This window comes from Malus sylvestris, chromosome 7 (assembly GCF_916048215.2).
Source record: "Malus sylvestris chromosome 7, drMalSylv7.2, whole genome shotgun sequence".
Classification (NCBI taxonomy): Eukaryota; Viridiplantae; Streptophyta; class Magnoliopsida; order Rosales; family Rosaceae; genus Malus; species Malus sylvestris.
The window spans coordinates 29,061,234-29,079,218 of record NC_062266.1 but is presented as its reverse complement, the minus strand read 5'-3'; the positions used below and the strand labels follow the sequence as shown (position 1 = coordinate 29,079,218).

At 41.5% G+C, this 17,985-nt stretch overlaps 1 protein-coding gene and 2 long non-coding RNA genes across 3 annotated transcripts in view; 1 reads left to right on the top strand and 2 right to left on the bottom strand.

Annotated features, from left to right (window-relative positions):
* The window catches only part of LOC126629089 (putative receptor-like protein kinase At3g47110), a 169,721-nt gene that overhangs the window by 117,887 nt on the left and 33,849 nt on the right, over positions 1-17,985 (top strand). The window lies entirely within an intron of this gene.
* LOC126629100 (uncharacterized) overlaps positions 1-17,985 on the bottom strand; it is a 64,108-nt gene that overhangs the window by 13,756 nt on the left and 32,367 nt on the right. The window lies entirely within an intron of this gene.
* Positions 15,683-16,898, bottom strand: LOC126629103 (uncharacterized). The gene is made up of 2 exons (XR_007625660.1): positions 16,635-16,898; positions 15,683-16,361 (listed from the first exon to the last, which is right to left on the bottom strand). It is a non-coding gene; the product is annotated as an uncharacterized LOC126629103 (long non-coding RNA).

Genomic DNA, 17,985 nt, shown 5'->3' with positions numbered 1-17,985 from the left:
AATGCCACCAATAAAGTACTTTATTGGGCTGTGTAGTGACTGAATAGCCTACCCCCTGTGGTCTTTGAGCAGGTAAGCAGGTGGCCTTTGTAACTTGTGCCCAGCCGAAAGCCTCTTTCCTGCCTCCTAAGTTTTCCTCTGGGCCTTGGGTTTGGGCCGACTTTCTCTCTGGCCCAAAGTTCAGATTTTATCCCAAACAGTGCCCCCTTCAATTGATGTTAAGGTTGGGATCCCAGGCGCCAATATTAATTGAAAGAGACCCCTGTTTTAAACCCTTAGAACTCTTAGAACCCTTGTGAGTGAACTTCTCCGTTCTCTGTGTTTCGTAAAAAGAAAACCTTCTCTGATACAACAAAACTTCCCCAATTCTTTCATCATTTCTTTCTCGTTGTCCGACGAGGTTGCATCTTTACCGTTCTCCTTGTTTTTCTTCCCCACGGCCTTCATTAAATGGCCTCAGGATCCGGCCAAACCCTACCATCCTACGAGTCTGGTGAAGGAATTGCCACTCTACGCCGTCTGCTCAACGGGCTGCATCGTCCGCTGGCAGGTTTGCATTCTGAACTCTTCTTTGAGATACATGGGGTTCAATCTTTGGGTCCTGCCTGGATTTCTCGGGTTCCCTCAGTAGTAGAAAGTAATATGCCTAGGGGAAACTGGTTTACCCCAAATCCTTATTTGGCCGACTCGGGCATTTCTTCTTCTAAGTGGTCTTTTCATCGTCGAGGCTTTCCCTTGGTGAATGATCTTGCCTGGGCCCAGTGGATTGATGAATTGGAACCTTCCTTCAAGCAGAAATGGATGAGTAACGGCATCTACGAACTGATTATGCTTTCGAAGATTTCAATTACCCCTAAGCCCGAATTGCTTGCTTCTGCCCTCCTCTTTTGGAATACGGGCACAAACACCTTCGATTTCCGTATGGGTCCCATGTCTCCCACCATTCTTGATATGGCCCAAGTCTTCGGGTTGAGGCCATCGGGCAGGGTGATAGATGTTACTCAAGATTGGATTCCATCCTCTACCACCGGAGGCTCAAGTTCTTCCACCTACTTCCTTCCTCTCAGCTATAACTCAGTTACTTTCAAAAGTTATGGGACCTCCTTTAAAGGATTCATCCCTTTTGTCAAGAAGAACTTCGGGGCAGGCTCTCCTCAAGCCGACAAAGATCAAGAGCATATGTACTTTCTTCTTTACTGGCTTAACAAGCACGTCTTCCCCAACAAATCCAAGGGGGTACGGGTAGAATGGATCCCCTTGGTAGAGGTTCTTCACAATTTTGATGACGTTGCCACAGGTCCATTCCTTCTCTCCCATCTCTATCACCTTCTTTTTGACATGACCCGGGATGAGCCCTTTGAGACCAATTTGAACGGCCCCATCTGGATGATACAGATTTGGCTACAATGGTATTTTCCAGAATTTCGGGCTATCAATCTAGAGTTTCCAGAGGGTGTGGCTCCTGCCCGAATCCTGGCTGAAGCTCCTCCTGTAGATCATTCCACCTTTGCATGCTTCTACTTTTTCCGAGTCTGCAGGACTCGGTCAGACTTAGAATGGGGTGCATCGGTCTTGAGGAGATATCCTTGGTTTTCTGACCAAGCCTTCCAAGATGCCCCTGGTGAGGATGCTGCTCCCTTCTGCAGGGAAAATTTTATCAGCTGTATTCAGCCAAGAGACTTGGCCTGGGGGGTCCGGGGAAATCGGTATGATCGAGGCTTGGAGGTGTATCATCCTAACTTCTGCAGCAGGCAGTTAGGATTTAGGCAATCCATACCTGTCCCATTCTTCGACTCCATCCATTGTGGCACTTCATTTCGGTTACAGACTCATTCTGAAGCCATATTTCGAGCTGCCCGCCGTAGTTTGGACGTGATGAGCCAAGCAGCCCGACATTCCGTTGTTCTTAATTTCGAATGTACCTCGCTGTTTTCCTCTTGGTGGGAGGAAAGGTGGACTAGAAAATACGGAGGAGATTTGAAAGTGAACCACGATCGTATTTTCAGCCAGCTTTCTCTTAAATCATATCCTAGCTCGAGCGAGCTTGCAAATTGGAAAGATATGATCCAAGAGAAAAACCGATTACTCCTAATAGGTGACTTTCTTCCCATCCGATTTTGCTTTCCTTGTTGTTTACTTTCCTCACTCTTACCTGTTTCTGCAACTTCAGTTGATACTGAATCCGAAGCCATCGAATCAGAGAATGATTCTGCTGATGCCGCAGTTCTTCATGGTGCTGCAGCAGAAGCTGAAAGGCGGGAAGCCGGGGAAGGGACAGACGTCTCAGAATCTCTTGGGGATTCAGGAGCCGAAGAAACAATTAAAGAAATAGCCAAAGATACGACCAAAGCATCTAAACGAAAGAGGGTGGCCATAACTAAAACCACAATCTCTGATCCGGCACTTCCTTTAGCAACCACACGACCAATTCTTACCCGAAAGAGTAAGCGGGCAAGAGTCACCGTGCCTCCTAAACCAGCAGCCCCATCTGCTCCTGTTTCTGAAGCGAGTAAAGAGACAGAACAATCTTCCAGTGAGTCTCTCCTCTTCTGGATCAAATGGCTACCTTTCTCCCTTATCTGATTATCCCTTTATCACTTAACAGGACCTCAAGCTTCTAAAAGGTCAACCCTTGCTTCTGAGAAGGAATCACGAAGGGCTGCTACGCTTAAAGAGGTATGACTTCTATCTTTATACTTTCTTATTTTCAAACCTTTCTGAATTTTGAATAATTTGGCTTAGGCTACAAGGAAAGAAAGTCTTTCTCCGCAACCTGCCCTAGATGCAACCCCTTCTTCTCAATTTGATCCTTCCACAGGAATCATGTTGCATTTTGTGGATGAGGATGATACTTTGGTGAGTTACTCTTTCTTTTCATTTCAACTTTGCACATTGCTACCCAAGTAACTCCTATCCATGTTCTTTGCAGCCATCTTCGGGATATGAACCCCTTTCCCCGTCAGTGGCCTTGGATAAAGAACCCATAGTTCCTGAGATCCCTGTAACTTTAGACACAACTATTTCGCAAGCGCTTACTCGCCAGACGGTCGATGAACCTCCTTCTTCTCCTCAAGATCAACCTCAGGTGCTGGAATATTTTCTTCTTGTTTCTTCCTCTGGTGACCTTTTGCTGATCATCACTACTTTCTTCGGATACAACCAGGATGTAGGCACAGGTTCAGGCACTACTTTCCCATCTGTCGCTGGTGGTGAAAAATCTTCACCTCGACAAGGAGTTAGTGCATTCTCTGGTGAAACCCCGGGGTTAAGTCAGGTAACTTTCTTCTCTTCAAAGCCTCTTTTGTTTTTACTTGTGTATAGTTCATCTTGTCCTGATCCTGAAGTTTTGTAGCGAGCTTCCCCAAAAGAAACTTCCCCTCCTCCAATGGCCCGTAACCCAAGGTGCTTTCAACCTCCTTCTTCCTCTGGAGATGTTGACACCTCCCTGTCTAGAGATGAACCGATTGAACAAACAGAAATTGCCCCTTCCATAGGCATTATCTCACCAGAAGAAACTGTTATGCCGGGCCCTTCTCCTTCCTCCTCTGATCCTGCCAAGTTGCCCAAACTCTTCGAAGCACTCGGGCGACTTGAAACGCGGTTGAAGTCTTCAAAGCAGGCTTCAACAAAATCTATGTCTTCGGAGCAACAACAAATCTTTCAAACATGGGCAAAGAAAGAATTCACTGCATCATTTAGCCTCAAGGCTCTCTGTGACCTCGAGAGAGTCATTACTGAGTTCTTTAAAAACGATCGCTTATCCAAGCCTCAGTATGATTCTTTCCTTTCTTTCTTTGAAAACTTGAGGGCCCTCAGGGAGCAACATCAGAGAGCAGACCGGTTGGCTAACCGGGCAAAATGCTTCATAGAGAGAGAATCGAGCTCCTCTACCCAAGTTAGTCGGCTGATGGAAGAGAGTATGCAGACCAAAGAACGGATTGAAGTTGTTTCTTCTGAAATTCAGAAGTTGGAGAGACAGCTGATGATCCTTAAGGCGGAGCAAACAACTCTTCTGGATAACCTTGAGCAACAGATCGAAGGGGTGGAAAAAGCGACTTCAGAGTTAGAGCAAACCAAGTCTGAACTTGTAAACAGCCATACTGTCTTGGCTGAACCAAATAGGATTTTTACCATCATGCGAACATACCATTCTAGAATAATCACCTTATGTGAAGATGTAAAGTTTTTGGAATAGAATTACTTTGTAATCTCTTTTTGTTTTAGAATGGATATGTAACATTCCTCCTGTTCTGCTCCATTTGGATAAGCCTCAGGCAACTCTATGCCCCCTTGCCTACCTGTTTTTCTCCTCCATCTTTATTGTTGGCAATCTTAGCCCCTGCCCCCGGGTCCTTTCAATGGCATTTTACTCTGTTGATAACCCCGACTCCTTGAAAACGAGGTCGATCATGCTAATAGGAGCTTCGGGGAAAGGGTTAGTATCCACCATCATACTAGCCTGAGGTGAATCGAGTAGTAACTTCCCCTTCACTATAAGATCCTGTACCCAGTCCCTAAACTGGACACAATTGACTATAGAGTGGTTGAAGGTATAATGCAACTTACAATACTTCTTCCCCCTGAGTTCCTCGGGCTTGGGCATCTTTTTGGTGCTGTCGGGCAAAATGACTCTTGCCCGCACAAGTTCTTCATAGATTTCTGGCGCCTTGGTTAGATCGAAAGAATAACTTTGATACTTTGGGGGTTTCATGGGTACGAACCCACCATCATTCATCACGATCTTCTGGTCCTTGACTGGTTGGACTAACCCTTTGATCGTCAATGGCTTGAAGGGTGTGGTCATCTCAGCAGCACACACATCTATACTCTTCTCCTCATGATCATCTTTGCATTCGGGTCCGGCTTCCCCTACCTCTACATGGTGAATAGTAGCTTTATTTTTGTAGAACGGAGGAGTTTTGGAAGTATGTTTTACCTGCTGTTCCTCCTGTAACAGCCTCTCATACTTAGTAGCAGCAATCACCAACTCTTGTAGCTCATTAAACTGTGCATCATAGAACCTTTTTCTCAAAGGTAATTTTAAAGCCCTTTGAGCAATGGATATGAGCTGTGCCTGGTTGACAGGGAACTGACATCTCATCCTTGTCCTCCTGAACCTCATCATAAAATCTTCGGTGGACTCATGATCATATTGTTTCACTTCTACCAGATCATTAATGGTGAGCTCTGGCTCTATCCTGTAGAACTGTTCATGGAAAGCCATCTCCATTTGCCCCCAGTTAGCAATGGAATTTGGGGGTAATAGAGAATACCATTGAGATGCCAATCCTGCTAGTGAATTTCCAAACAACCTCAATTTGTAGTTTGGATTGTCCTCATACGCCACACAGTGATTAGAAAATTTGAAAATATGATCTCTGGAGGACACACTGCTATCTTCCCCTGTGAAAGTCGGGAATGCGGGCATCTTGAAATTAAGATAGAATGGATTTAACTCATCGATATATTCAGGATATGGCTTCTGGTAGGTAACCCTGAATACTGGACGAACTCGAGGCTGGGCGTTTTGAATCACCGTTCTTCTTAACTCAGCCAATTCTTCTCTTAGTTGCTGAGTAGCTAAATTATCATTCTGGCCATGGATAGCTGACTCAATCTTCGGATTCCGGTCATTGCCCGCGTTTGCTTCCCTCCTGGTTTCAGATTTTCTCCAGTTAGATCATCCACCTTTGTTGACCATCGGGGGTGGCCTATAAGGTAGAGGTTTATCTGACGTAGTAGTGGTTGTTTCTTTCCCGCTAGTTTCTCCAGCCGTGGCTAGCAGTCCAAACTTCATTCTTTCTTGTTCGCTCTGCCTCCTATTATTAAATGATAATAATGGGAAGCTGGGAAACTCCTTTTCTGAAGCTGACTCCATCACTGCTTGACTTCCTTCAGGTATCACCTTCTTCTTTCCCCTATCCTTTTCTTCTTCTAGTAGTGGAAACAAAGGAATGATTGGCTCACTTCTTATAACAACTGGACTCATTCCACTTCCTTGAGCACCCTTTGGAGTAGAGAACTCCAAGTCCAGCCTCCTTTGTAGATTTCCTGTAAGCATGCAGAGTCTGCTTACTTCTCCCTTAGTCTCCAAGGAAATTCTTTCCATGCTTTTCAACACTTGGATCATTGTAGCTTGCAGTTCTTCATTAATCCCTTTCCCCTGTGATTTCTCAGATGCAGTCGAACTACCTGAGACCACCTGTCCGGATGGGGATAAAGGATTTTCTGATTGTTCTGTCATCTGGAAAAGATCATTCTTGGCTTCTTTTTTGGCAAGTTTATAGCTTCTCTTTTTGGACATGTAAGATCTTAGAAGTGTAGCTGTTTCTGATCCCACCGGGCGTGCCAAAACTATGTTCGTCGCAGGAATCTCCTGGCGGACGAGCACACAGCTCCCCTGGGAGAATGGCGTCGGTTGAGGGTATCTGTCGTACTTCTGCTTTCTTCTCGGGCTCGCTCGGGCAAGCCTTTGTCGGGCAGATCTTGGTCGGGCAAGACACACTTCGGGCAAGGCTCGTCGGGCAGTTCTGAAAGAGAAGGGCAGAGTTAATTTGAAAGGGTGCCTTTGTGGGGCCTTAGGTGTAGGCCTTAAGGCTCACAATCAAGATTAACTTTGTCGTGCTCAGGCGTGCCACTGCCATCTTCAGTATGGCAGATGTTGAATGGGTGTTTAAGCTTTGATTGAATATGTATACGCCCGAGAAACCAAGTTAGATATAACAGGTGCCTTTGTGAGGCCTTAGGTATAGGCCTTGAGGCTTCCTGTCAAACTAAACCAGCGCTTGGATGTATCATATTTGGTCTTTTATGGTTGCCAGAGTCTTATCACTATTATACCTTTGATTATCTGAATCCAAGAGGTAGGACGAACCCAAATGAGTGCCTTTGTAGGGCCTTAGGTATAGGCCTTGAGGCTTCCCATCAGAGTTAATCCTTATACTCGGACCAACTAGACCGCAACATGAAATGAAGCTAAATAGATGCCTTCGTGGGGCCTTAGGTGTAGGCCTTGAGGCTTTCTATCAGAATTCACTCCATGCTTAAGCCTTTTCTACGAATCAAGATATAATAGCAATAAAACGGAGAAATAGATTGATCACTTGCTCCCCAAGTAACTTCGGACTTCTCGCTTATCAAGGATTGTCGTGGATGGGTTGAGTCCACATAGAGTTCTTTTTTATGCCTTGAGGCCAAGGACTTTTAAACTGATCTTTAAATTACATGCCCGCCGGGCTTAAGACTTAGATCTGATTTGAACTCTGACGCGATTCAGATCGGATTCAAGTGCTGAAGACTCATTTTCATTATGACTTTGCTAGAAATAACTTGTATATAACTGGGAATATATAACATGTTATTGTGCTTTTAAAAGAAAGAAAAGACAAAGACAGAGCAAAGATAGTCGGGTAAGTTTGAACCTTATCGGCCAAGGCTGAACTTCTTACAAAATCTATCTTTGTGGCTCTGTCAGAGGTCTGAAAGCTTTTAGAGGGGTTGATGGGGGAGAAGAGGATACAAAATGAATCGATACCACCATGAACAAGGTAGCAGAGCTATTACAGGGGTTTGGGAAGGTTTATCCCGAATGGGATGAAGGCTTGTGCTGACTACAGCTTCGTTGAAGGCAAATCTGGCTTGAGCAAAGTTTTGGCTTTTGTTTGTTTGTTTGAGTGTCTCTAATTCTGTCTTCTCTTCCTCCTTTTATAGACGACTTCAGCTTGGGTTCCTGTAGCAATAGCGGTGCCCGAATGCGGTTTGGTGATGACTCACTAGCTTTTTTACATGAATGCCACCAATAAAGTACTTTATTGGGCTGTGTAGTGACTGAATAGCCTACCCCCTGTGGTCTTTGAGCAGGTAAGCAGGTGGCCTTTGTAACTTGTGCCCAGCCGAAAGCCTCTTTCCTGCCTCCTAAGTTTTCCTCTGGGCCTTGGGTTTGGGCCGACTTTCTCTCTGGCCTAAAGTTCAGATTTTATCCCAAACAACTAGACCAATACCAGCTTCAATCTCCAATGCCTCAGACCTTTCACTATTTTCTATCTCATCCAATAAGTTTACTCGGAAAGTGCCTAGTCTGGCACGCCTGTCAAATTTGTATAGTTTAACACTTCATGAGAACAATCTTGGAAAGGCTAAATAGCCAAAATGGTCCATGAGATTTGCATAATCAATAGAAATGGTCCTTCAGATTGAAAATCAATAGAAATGATCCCTGAGATTGTCCACCATCCATGATTTTGGTCATTCCCTTAAAAACTCTTTGGGCAATTTTCAAAGCTTCGTAATTCAATCGTTTCTTAACCAAATTCGACCCATAATATATCAAAATGAAGATAGGAAAGTGTAGAACAAGATTATACCTATTTGGAAGCCCAATGGTTGCCAGACATGTCCGGAAAATAGCCTGAAATGTGACTGGCCTGATGGAAAACTGGAAAACTCGCAAGAAATTGGGTAAATTTTAAACGTTCATAACTTCTTCAATACTTAACAAAATTGAGTGATTCAAAAACAAAAATCATACTTCTCGATGAGATGAAGATAATGGTACCTTTCTCGATGGCTAACTTGCTATTTTTTAACCATTTTCGAGCAGTTTTCCGGCCAAACCATTGCGAGTTAGCAATCAAGAAATGTATCATTATCTTCGTCTCTTTGATAAGTATGATTTTAGTTTTTAAATCACTCGATTTCTGAGTATTGAAGAAGTTATGAACGTTTAAAGTTTACCCAGTTTTCGGCAAGTTTTCCAGTTTTCCCGCGGACCAGTCACTTTTCAGGCTATTTTCCGGCCATCTTTGGCAACCATTGGGCTTCCAAATAGGTATAATCTTGTTCTACACTTTCCTATCTTCATTTTGATATATTATGAGTCGAATTTGGTTAAGAATCGATTAAGTTACGAAGCTTTGAAAATTGCCTAGAGTTTTTAACGGAAGGACCAAAATCATGGATGGTGGACAATCTCAGAGACCATTTCTATTGATTTTCAATCTCAGGGACCATTTATATTGATTACACAAATCTCAGGAACCATTTCTATTGATTATACAAATCTCAGGAACCATTTTGGCTATTTAGCCTCTTGGAAATAATGAGGAAGGTGACTTGGATTTCATATCTTCTCTCATTAATTGCACCAATTTAGAAGCTTTATCTATCGGCCTCAATAATTTTGGAGGAGTGCTGCCTGAATCTATCAGCAACCTCTCAACAAAGCTCACGGAAATATATTTTCATGAGAATCAGATACGCGGAATCATTCCTGTCGAGATTGGAAATCTTATCAACTTGGAGAGACTAAGCTTTTCTGCAAATTTATTGGCAGACACTATACCGAGTTCAATAGGTAAACTGAATAAGCTTTATGCCCTATTTCTGTTGAAGTTTTTAAGGCTACCTAGCTGATAGGGTTGGGTTTCCTGGTTTGTAGGTTTGTTTCAAGTAGTGGATAATAATCCCTAACTTTGAGGGATACGCTTGTTTAGTTTGTTTCCATCACTAGTCATGTACCACGTATTAGGGTTGTGTAAACGTGGGTTGTTATGATTTCCTTTCCAATTTGTTTTGCATGGCTATTTAATGCCATTGTATGCTCTTGCTTTCAATAAGAAATATTCTCCCAGTTCTTGTGTGCGTGATCAAATATACATTTCTATCAAACGTTCATTCTTGGTTTTAACATCTGGTATCAGAGCCCCATCACGGGGCTTGATCAAAGATGAAAAGACTGGAGCTAGAACAACGACATGGTAGCAGAGAGTAGTTTTGTGCAACCTGCGATACCAAAGTTTGATGGGCATTATGTTCACTGGAGTATGCTCATGGAAAATTTCTTGCGTTCCAAGGAGTATTGGAGCCTCATGGAGACTGGGATCCCTACATCAATAGAAGGAGTTGATCACATAGATGCACAGAAGAAGACGATTGAAGATCAAAAGTTGAAGGATTTGAAGGCAAAAAACTACCTGTTTCAAGCTATTGACCGCTCTATCTTAGAGACGATTTTGAAGAAAGAAACAACGAATGACATTTGGGATTCATTGAAGCAGAAGTACCAGGGAACTACATGAGTCAAGCATGCACAGTTGAAAGCTCTTCGCAAAGAGTTTGAGGTGCTTCATATGAAGGTAGGCGAATCTGTGAACGATTATTTTGCACGGACCCTCACCATAGCCAACAAAATGAGGGTTCATGGAGAGAAAATGGGGGATGTGGTGGTTATTGAGAAAATTCTGAGATCCATGACTCCAAAATATGACTATGTTGTATGTTCTATTAAGGAGTCTAACGATTTGGATGCCCATCCATTAATGAGGTGCAAAGTAGCTTGTTGGTTCATGAACAATGGTAAGTAGGCACACCGTGGATAAGCAAGCACTGAAGGTTACCTATGACCCTCAATCAGGGGGTAGAGGAGGTGGACATGGTGCGCTTCGAGGACGAGGTCGAGGAAGGGGTAGGTATGGCCTTGATAGGTCTACCATTGAATGCTACAAGTGTCATGAACTTGGTCATTTTCAGGGGGAGTGCACCAAGAAAGACAAAGATGGAAAAGTCAATTACGCAGAAACAAGTGAAGAGATGTTGCTGATGGCTTATGTGGATGTCCAGGAAGCTGGTGGAGAAAAACTTTGGTTTCTAGACTCACGTTGTAGGAACCATATGAGTGGGAAAAAAAATGAGTTATTCTCAAAGTTAGATGAAAGCTTTAGAGAACACTTGAAGATGGGAAACAACTCAAGCCTTGCTGTGCTGGGAAAATGGAACATTTGAATGGAAGTGAATGGTCTCGTGCAAGTGATTACGGGAGTATTCTATGTGCCGGAATTGAAGAACAACTTACTGAGCATTGGTCAGCTACAAGAGAAGGGCCTTGCCATCCTCGTGCAACATGGAAAATGTAAAATTTATCATCCTGGGAGGGGTTTGGTCATGGAAACAGAAATGTCTTCCAACAGAATGTTTATCATTCTTGCTCGCTCACTGTTAAAAGAACAACATTGCTTCAACTCGACTATTGAAAATCAATTTCAACTTTGGCACTGTAGGTATGGTCACTTAAATTGGAATGGTCTTAAGGTACTTCAACAGAAGACGATGGTGCAAGGATTACCACAGTTCAAGACCCTTGCAAAGATGTGTGAGAGTTGTCTGGTAGGAAAACAGCAAAGAGATCCATTTCCAAAAGCAAGCACATGGAGAGCTTCTCAAATTCTTCAACTGGTACATGCTAATATATGTGGCCCAATTAACCCTACTTCAAACAGCAAGAAAAGGTATCTCATTACCTTTATTGATGATTTTAGTCGAAAGACATGGGTGTATTTTTTTGTGTTGAAAAAATCAGAAGTCTTTGATACTTTCAAAAGCTATAAGGCTAAAATTGAAAAAGAAATTGGAGCATGCATAAAGAGGCTTCGTACGGATCGAGGGGGCGAATTTACATCATGCGAGTTTACAAACTTTTGTGATGAAAATGGGATACAAAGGCAATTAACTGCTGCGTACACTCCTCAACAAAATGGGGTCGCAGAGAGAAAGAACCGAACCATCATGAATATGGTTCGAAGCATGCTTTAAGAGAAAAAGGTTCCAAAGACATTCTGGCCAAAAGCAATAAACTGGACGATTCATGTTTTAAACAGAAACCCAACACTTGCAGTGAATAATATGACTCCAGAAGAAGCTTGGAGTGGCTATAAACCATCAGTGAACCACTTCAGGGTTTTTAGGTGTATCTCTCATGTTCATGTTCCTGATAACAAGAGAGTTAAGCTTGATGACAAGAGCTCAAAGTGCATCTTGCTTGGAGTAAGTGAGGAATCAAAGGCATATCGACTATTTGATCCAGCTTCTCATAAAATAGTCGTGAGCCAAGATGTGATTTTCGAAGAAGACAAAGGCTGGGAATGGGACAACAATCATCATAAGGCAGCTATGGAAGATCTTGAATGACCAATGGAAGAAGTGGAGGACATTGAAGAAAATGGAGAGGAAACTGATGAGAGCCGAGAAGATGGAGATCCTGACCAGATTGATAGCTCAGTTAACTCATTTAATGAGTTATCAAATGAAGACTCCAGCACCCCCAGTGAAGGACGAATCAAAAGATAACCCATATGGATGAGCGATTACGAGAGCGGGTAGGGACTTTTTGAGAAAGAAGACATGGCTTACCTGGCCATGTTTGTTGATAGTGATCCAATTTCGTATGAACAAGCCGAGAAGCATGCAAAATGGAGAGAAGCAATGAACTCAGAAATTGAAGCCATAGAGAAAAATGACACATGGGTGTTAATTGACCTGCCACGAGGGGGAAAATGATTGGTGTAAAATGGATCTATAAAACGAAGATCAACGAGAAGGGTGAAGTGGATAAATACAAAGCTCGCTTGGTTGCAAAATGGTACAACCAAACCCATGAAGTCGACTATGCTGAGGTGTTTGCTCCAGTTGCTCGCATGGACACCATTCGACTTGTGATCTCATTTGTAGCACAAGAAAACTGGTCCATTTACCAGTTAGACGTTAAATCGGCCTTCTTACATAGAGAACTTAGTGAAGAAGTCTTTGTTGCATAACCTCCTGGATATGTACAAAAGGGTCACGAACAGAAGGTATACAAACTCAAAAAGGCTTTATATGGCCTTAAACATGCTCCCCGATCTTGGTACAGTCGTATAGAGTCCTACTTTCTCAAGAAAGGATTTACAAAGTGTCCCTTCATCAAAGCAATGGATGGAGGTAAAATGTTGATTGTTTGTCTCTATGTAGATGATCTTATATTTACTGGAAATGATGAGTTAATGTTCAAAGAGTTTAAGCATTCTATGATGGCTGAGTTTGATATGACTGATCATGGGAGGATGAGTTACTTCCTTGGTATTGAAGTGCTGCAGAGGCCGGATGGTATATTTATTGGTCAATGAAAATATGCTCAAGAGGTATTAGAGAGGTTCAACATGGATCAGTGCAACCTAGTCCATAATCCTATTGTTCTTGGTTTCAAGCTTGTCAAAGATGAAGATGGGGTACGGGTTGACATCACTCTCTATAAACAAATCGTGGGCAGTCTAATGTGCTTGATTGCCACACGTCCTGACATGATGTTTATAGTGAGTTTGATTAGTAGATATGTAACGCCCCGCCTCGAACAAATTCTTTAATTCGGGAAATAATGTTATTATTTTTTATAGGCCCAACCTAAAAATCATTTTTAGTTGATTACCATTAATTGTTTATTTTCTACTATATTCAATTCACTAATCCTTACATTAAATTCAAAACCGACTAAAAAAACATAAGGTAAAACTCAAATTATTTACTAAATTCCTTCCTTTAATTCTATGTCTTGTTTCCGACCTTGATTCATAATTAAAAAAAATTTAAACACTAAACGTACAAATTTATTCTCATCTTGTCTCTATTTCCTTTTATAACACACTTCTCATTCTAAGAATTATTTCTCGAGTTATTTAAGGCTACATCTAACACTGTTAGATTGCCTACGTACCCTGGAGTGGGATCAAGCCTTTCGTAGTTCACATATTCCAAAATTAAACAAAATTTGAATATATTCAGTTAATCCAACATATACCAAAATCATATTAATATTCAAACCACAACAATTTGATCTCAAAAACATAATTAGAATAACGAAATTCGCATAAAGAACAATTGTCGGCTCCCTGGCCATGCGCCACCGCACCCGCCGCCGCGGGTGGCGGTCGGTCGCCCTGACTCACAGAAAAATTCAATTATTTATAAAAATTCTCAAAAATTACAGAAAGGAAGATCTCAAAGAGTAGAGAAAACTTTATACATGTGACCAAGTCCAATTTGGTCTAGAAAGGCTCCAATTTGGCCCAAACCCGCCGGAACCCTAGAAATTTGGATGTCCTCGACTCGACTCCATAGCAGCTCTGACGCCCCAAACCTTGTTTGGGCTTTATTCCTGGGTTCTCTAGGAACATGTTGGTGGTGGTAATTGGAAGAGTTTGTTTCAGATTTGGTGGATCGCCACCTATGAACTCACGCACCCACCGGTGGGGTTTTGCACAGTTTCAGGGTCAATATCTATCTAATTTATGATAGAATCAGTCAAGGGGAGGTCATGGAACCTTTTTAAGATGGTTTGGTAACATAATTCGTCGGAAAAACCGACGAAAAGCCACCGGAGGAGGTGGAGAAAGCCGGGTCAGGTCGATGGCATAGAACCGGGTCGAAGGATCCAGTGCACTTCCTTCCTCTCCTTTCCCCTCCTTTCTCTCTTCTCTCATTGGTCACTCTCTCATCTCCCCCTTTCCTCCTTGGCTCCTCTCTCCCTCCTTTCTCTCATTTATCTTCCATCTCCACCGCCTAACTTTTCTTACTTTTAATCTGGGCCACACACGTGGCCTTCCAGATTTGGCTCCAAAAATCTGGAGCATTCTATAAATGATAAATTTACAATTTTACCCTCGACTTTAAGAGTTAATAACTTCTTTGTTATATCTCCAAATTGCGTTCCGTTTGCACCTACGGGTTCGTGAGATCGAGCTTTATTCAAAAACAGAAATTTTGACCTTGAAGGGTCTACATATCTTCAATAATTAATATCCAAACTTTAAACCTTGTAACTAGTTTAATTTAAAACTAAAATTTTATGAATTAATATAAATTCCCAATTCTTTTTACATATTCATAATTATGAATACCCAATTCCTATATTTACATTTTTCAGGGTATTACAAGATATATGGAGCGTCCAACTGAAATTCATCTACGAGCAGCTAAAAGGCGTTGAGATACTTGAAGGGCACAATCAATCTTGGGATGTTCTACAGGAAGGGAGGAAACGAGGAGCTTTTTGGGTTTACAGACAATGACTATGCCGGTGATCAGGATGATAGGAAGAGTACTTCAAGGTATGTTTTTATGCTGAGCTCAGGGGCAGTGTCATGGTCTTCGAAGAAACAACTAGTGGTCACTTTGTCTACTACCGAAGTTGAATTTATTGCTGCAGCATCAAGTGCGTGTCAAGCAGTGTGGTTAAGGAGAATCCTGCAGCAGCTTGGTCGTGATCAATGTAAGATTACCACAATATACTGTGATAATAGCTCAACAATTAAGCTTTTAAGGAATCCTGTGATGCACGGCCGTAGCAAACACATAGATGTGCGATTTCACTTTCTTCGTCAGCTCACCAAAGATGAAGTTGTGCAGTTGGTTCAATGCAATACTCAAGAGCAGGTTGCAGATATAATGACTAAACCTCTGAAGCTTGATGTGTTCCTGAAGCTACGTGACTTGTTGGGTATTTGTTTATATCCAAGTATAAATTGTTTGCTAATAGGAATCAGTTTAAGGGAGGATGTTGAAGTTTTTAGGGTTACCTAGCTGATAGGGTTGGGTTTCCTGGTTTGTAGGTTTGTTTCAAGTAGTGGATAATAATCCCTAACTTTGAGGAATACACTTGTTTAGTTTGTTTCTATCACTAGTCATGTACCACGTAATTAGGGTTGTGTAAATGTGGGTTATGATTTCCTTTCCAGTTTGTTTTGCATGGCTATTTAATGCCATTGTATGCTCTTGAATTCAATAAAAAAATATTCTCCCAGTTCTTGTGTGCTTGATCAAATATACATTTCTGTCAAACGTTCATTCTTGGTTTTAACAATTTCTACATTCGAATGAATTGTCAGGTAATGTTCCATCATCGCTAGGAAATCTTACTTCATTAAGCAGTTTGTATCTCCAGTCAAACCAGTTACAAGGCAGCATACCACAAAGTCTCGGAGACTGCAGGCTTATGTTATATTTGGATCTTTCCCACAACAATCTTAGCGGTCCAATTCCAAAACAAGTCATCAATTTACTTGTTGCGTTGGATCTATCTAGAAACAAATTTACTGAATCCATTCCCATGGAAGTAGGTAACTTACAGCATCTTGTTTTCTTGGATGTTTCTGAAAACAAGTTATCTGGTGAGATTCCACAAAGCTTAGGGAGTTGCACAAGTTTGAGAAGTCTGTATCTGAGTGGGAACTGATAGCATTCAACATTGCTCACTTCTCGTCAATATTTATGCTTTCATGTCAAGGCAGCATATGAGAACTGATAGCATTCAACATTTCTCACTCCTTATCTAATGAAAAATAGTTTTGCTCCTAACATTCAATTCCACCGATGACTGGTTTATGAGTTTCAGCCAATTCCTCTCTCACCCTGCGGAAATCCTCCTTATGACAAAAACACAACCCGATTGAAACAATAATCTTAACCATGACGACAAATTAGCAAGGAATTATAGCAGTGATGTCAGGACTATTGTTTTCATACCTGTGCAGTCAGTAGAGAGACTCTTTGGCAATCACCTGCAACGGTACACAAACACCATCAAATTTCCAAAATCGGAAAAATTACCAAAAAAAAACCCTAATAATTACATTTTTTTTCTTTCTAATGCTATGGTTCGGTTCAATTGAGAAAGGGGTATGCAAAAATCAAGAAATCAAGAAAAGAATTGCGAAAAAGGATATTTGTAAAGAAATTTTTGGGATCTAGGATGGTGATGCCTTGGAAAAATTTGCAGACTCCGATTAGCTCACAATCTAAGATAATTCGAGGGTGTACAAGAAAAATATTACCTTCTCCGGACCCAAAAAAGGTCGAAAAGGCCTGAAATTGGCCCGAAAAATAAACACCCCAAGCTGGGCTTATGGAACTCTTCGGTCGAGGGTAGATTCGAGCATGCAAAGCTTGAATGTTGTTGTTGGCACTCTCTTGAGTCGAATTGTTGTGGTTGCAGTGCCAGCCGCCAGAAAACGTCGATTTTTGGATTTCTCGTTCGAACGGCAAGTCGGAGTTGGTGAGGAGCGAAGGGGGAAGAGAAAAAAGAAAAAAAAATAAAGCGTATATATATTTTCTCTGACTGTGGCAGAGAGGTAATAAATCAAATTTAACAGGGATAAAACGGGAAGCAAACTGGCTTGTGAACAGTGAATCAGCTAGTTTTGTGTTTTAGTGTATCAAATTAAATTTGGTTGTGACTTCTTGATTCTTATTATCGTAAGAATTTATATTATTTTTGTATTTTCTTAAATTGCTCCAACACCTTCTATAAAGTATTCAATTGTTTCTTTCAAATTATCTAATGTTAACAATAATCAGTTGTGTCTTTTAGCTAATGCAGCTTTCATTATACATAAATTCTGTCTTGCAAGTTGCAACCAATACATAGTTTAGTGACGTCACCAGTTCAATAAATGCTTATACATCACCAATTAAAAATTATTCCAATTATTCCATAAATGTAGGTCATGCACGTCTCCCAGTCCCATGAGAGAGTCTCTTGAAATCATAGACGTTGAAAATCATTCATGTTCTTTTTGAGTTTTTGCGTCAACTTAATTACCAAACGCACTTAATATCAAGAGCTATAATTATTGCATGCGTATATATGCATAGTTAGGGAATCTTGTTGTTGAAGATGCTTATTGGAAAGTGACCTACATATGAAATTTTCAAAGATGGTCTGAACCTGCACAAGTTCGCTCGGATAGCTTTGCCTGAACTGGTTGAAGAAATATGTGATCCCGTGCTTCTTCAAGTAAACGAAAGCAGCACACATAGTAATACTGCAAACAATAGGAAAGGTCCATGATGATCAAAGGCAAAGATTTGCTTGTTCTGCAGATTTGCCGAGAGCGGATGAATATTGGACATGTTGAAGGACTATGCCTAGTAAGGGATGTACTAACTGGAACCTGGATTCCTAGAATTCATATGATCACGGCCTAAGCAGGACGCGATCCAACTGATTTTGTTCGAGTACTAAGTCAAGGATTCGGGCCTATTTCATAAGCTTTCTAGACTCTTGAGTTACATTTGCAGAATTGCAGACATGAACAATATTGTAAGCGTCAAAATAAAAGATTAACATAATATTTTTCATAGTATACAACAACAACAACAACAAAGCATTTTCCCACTAAGTGA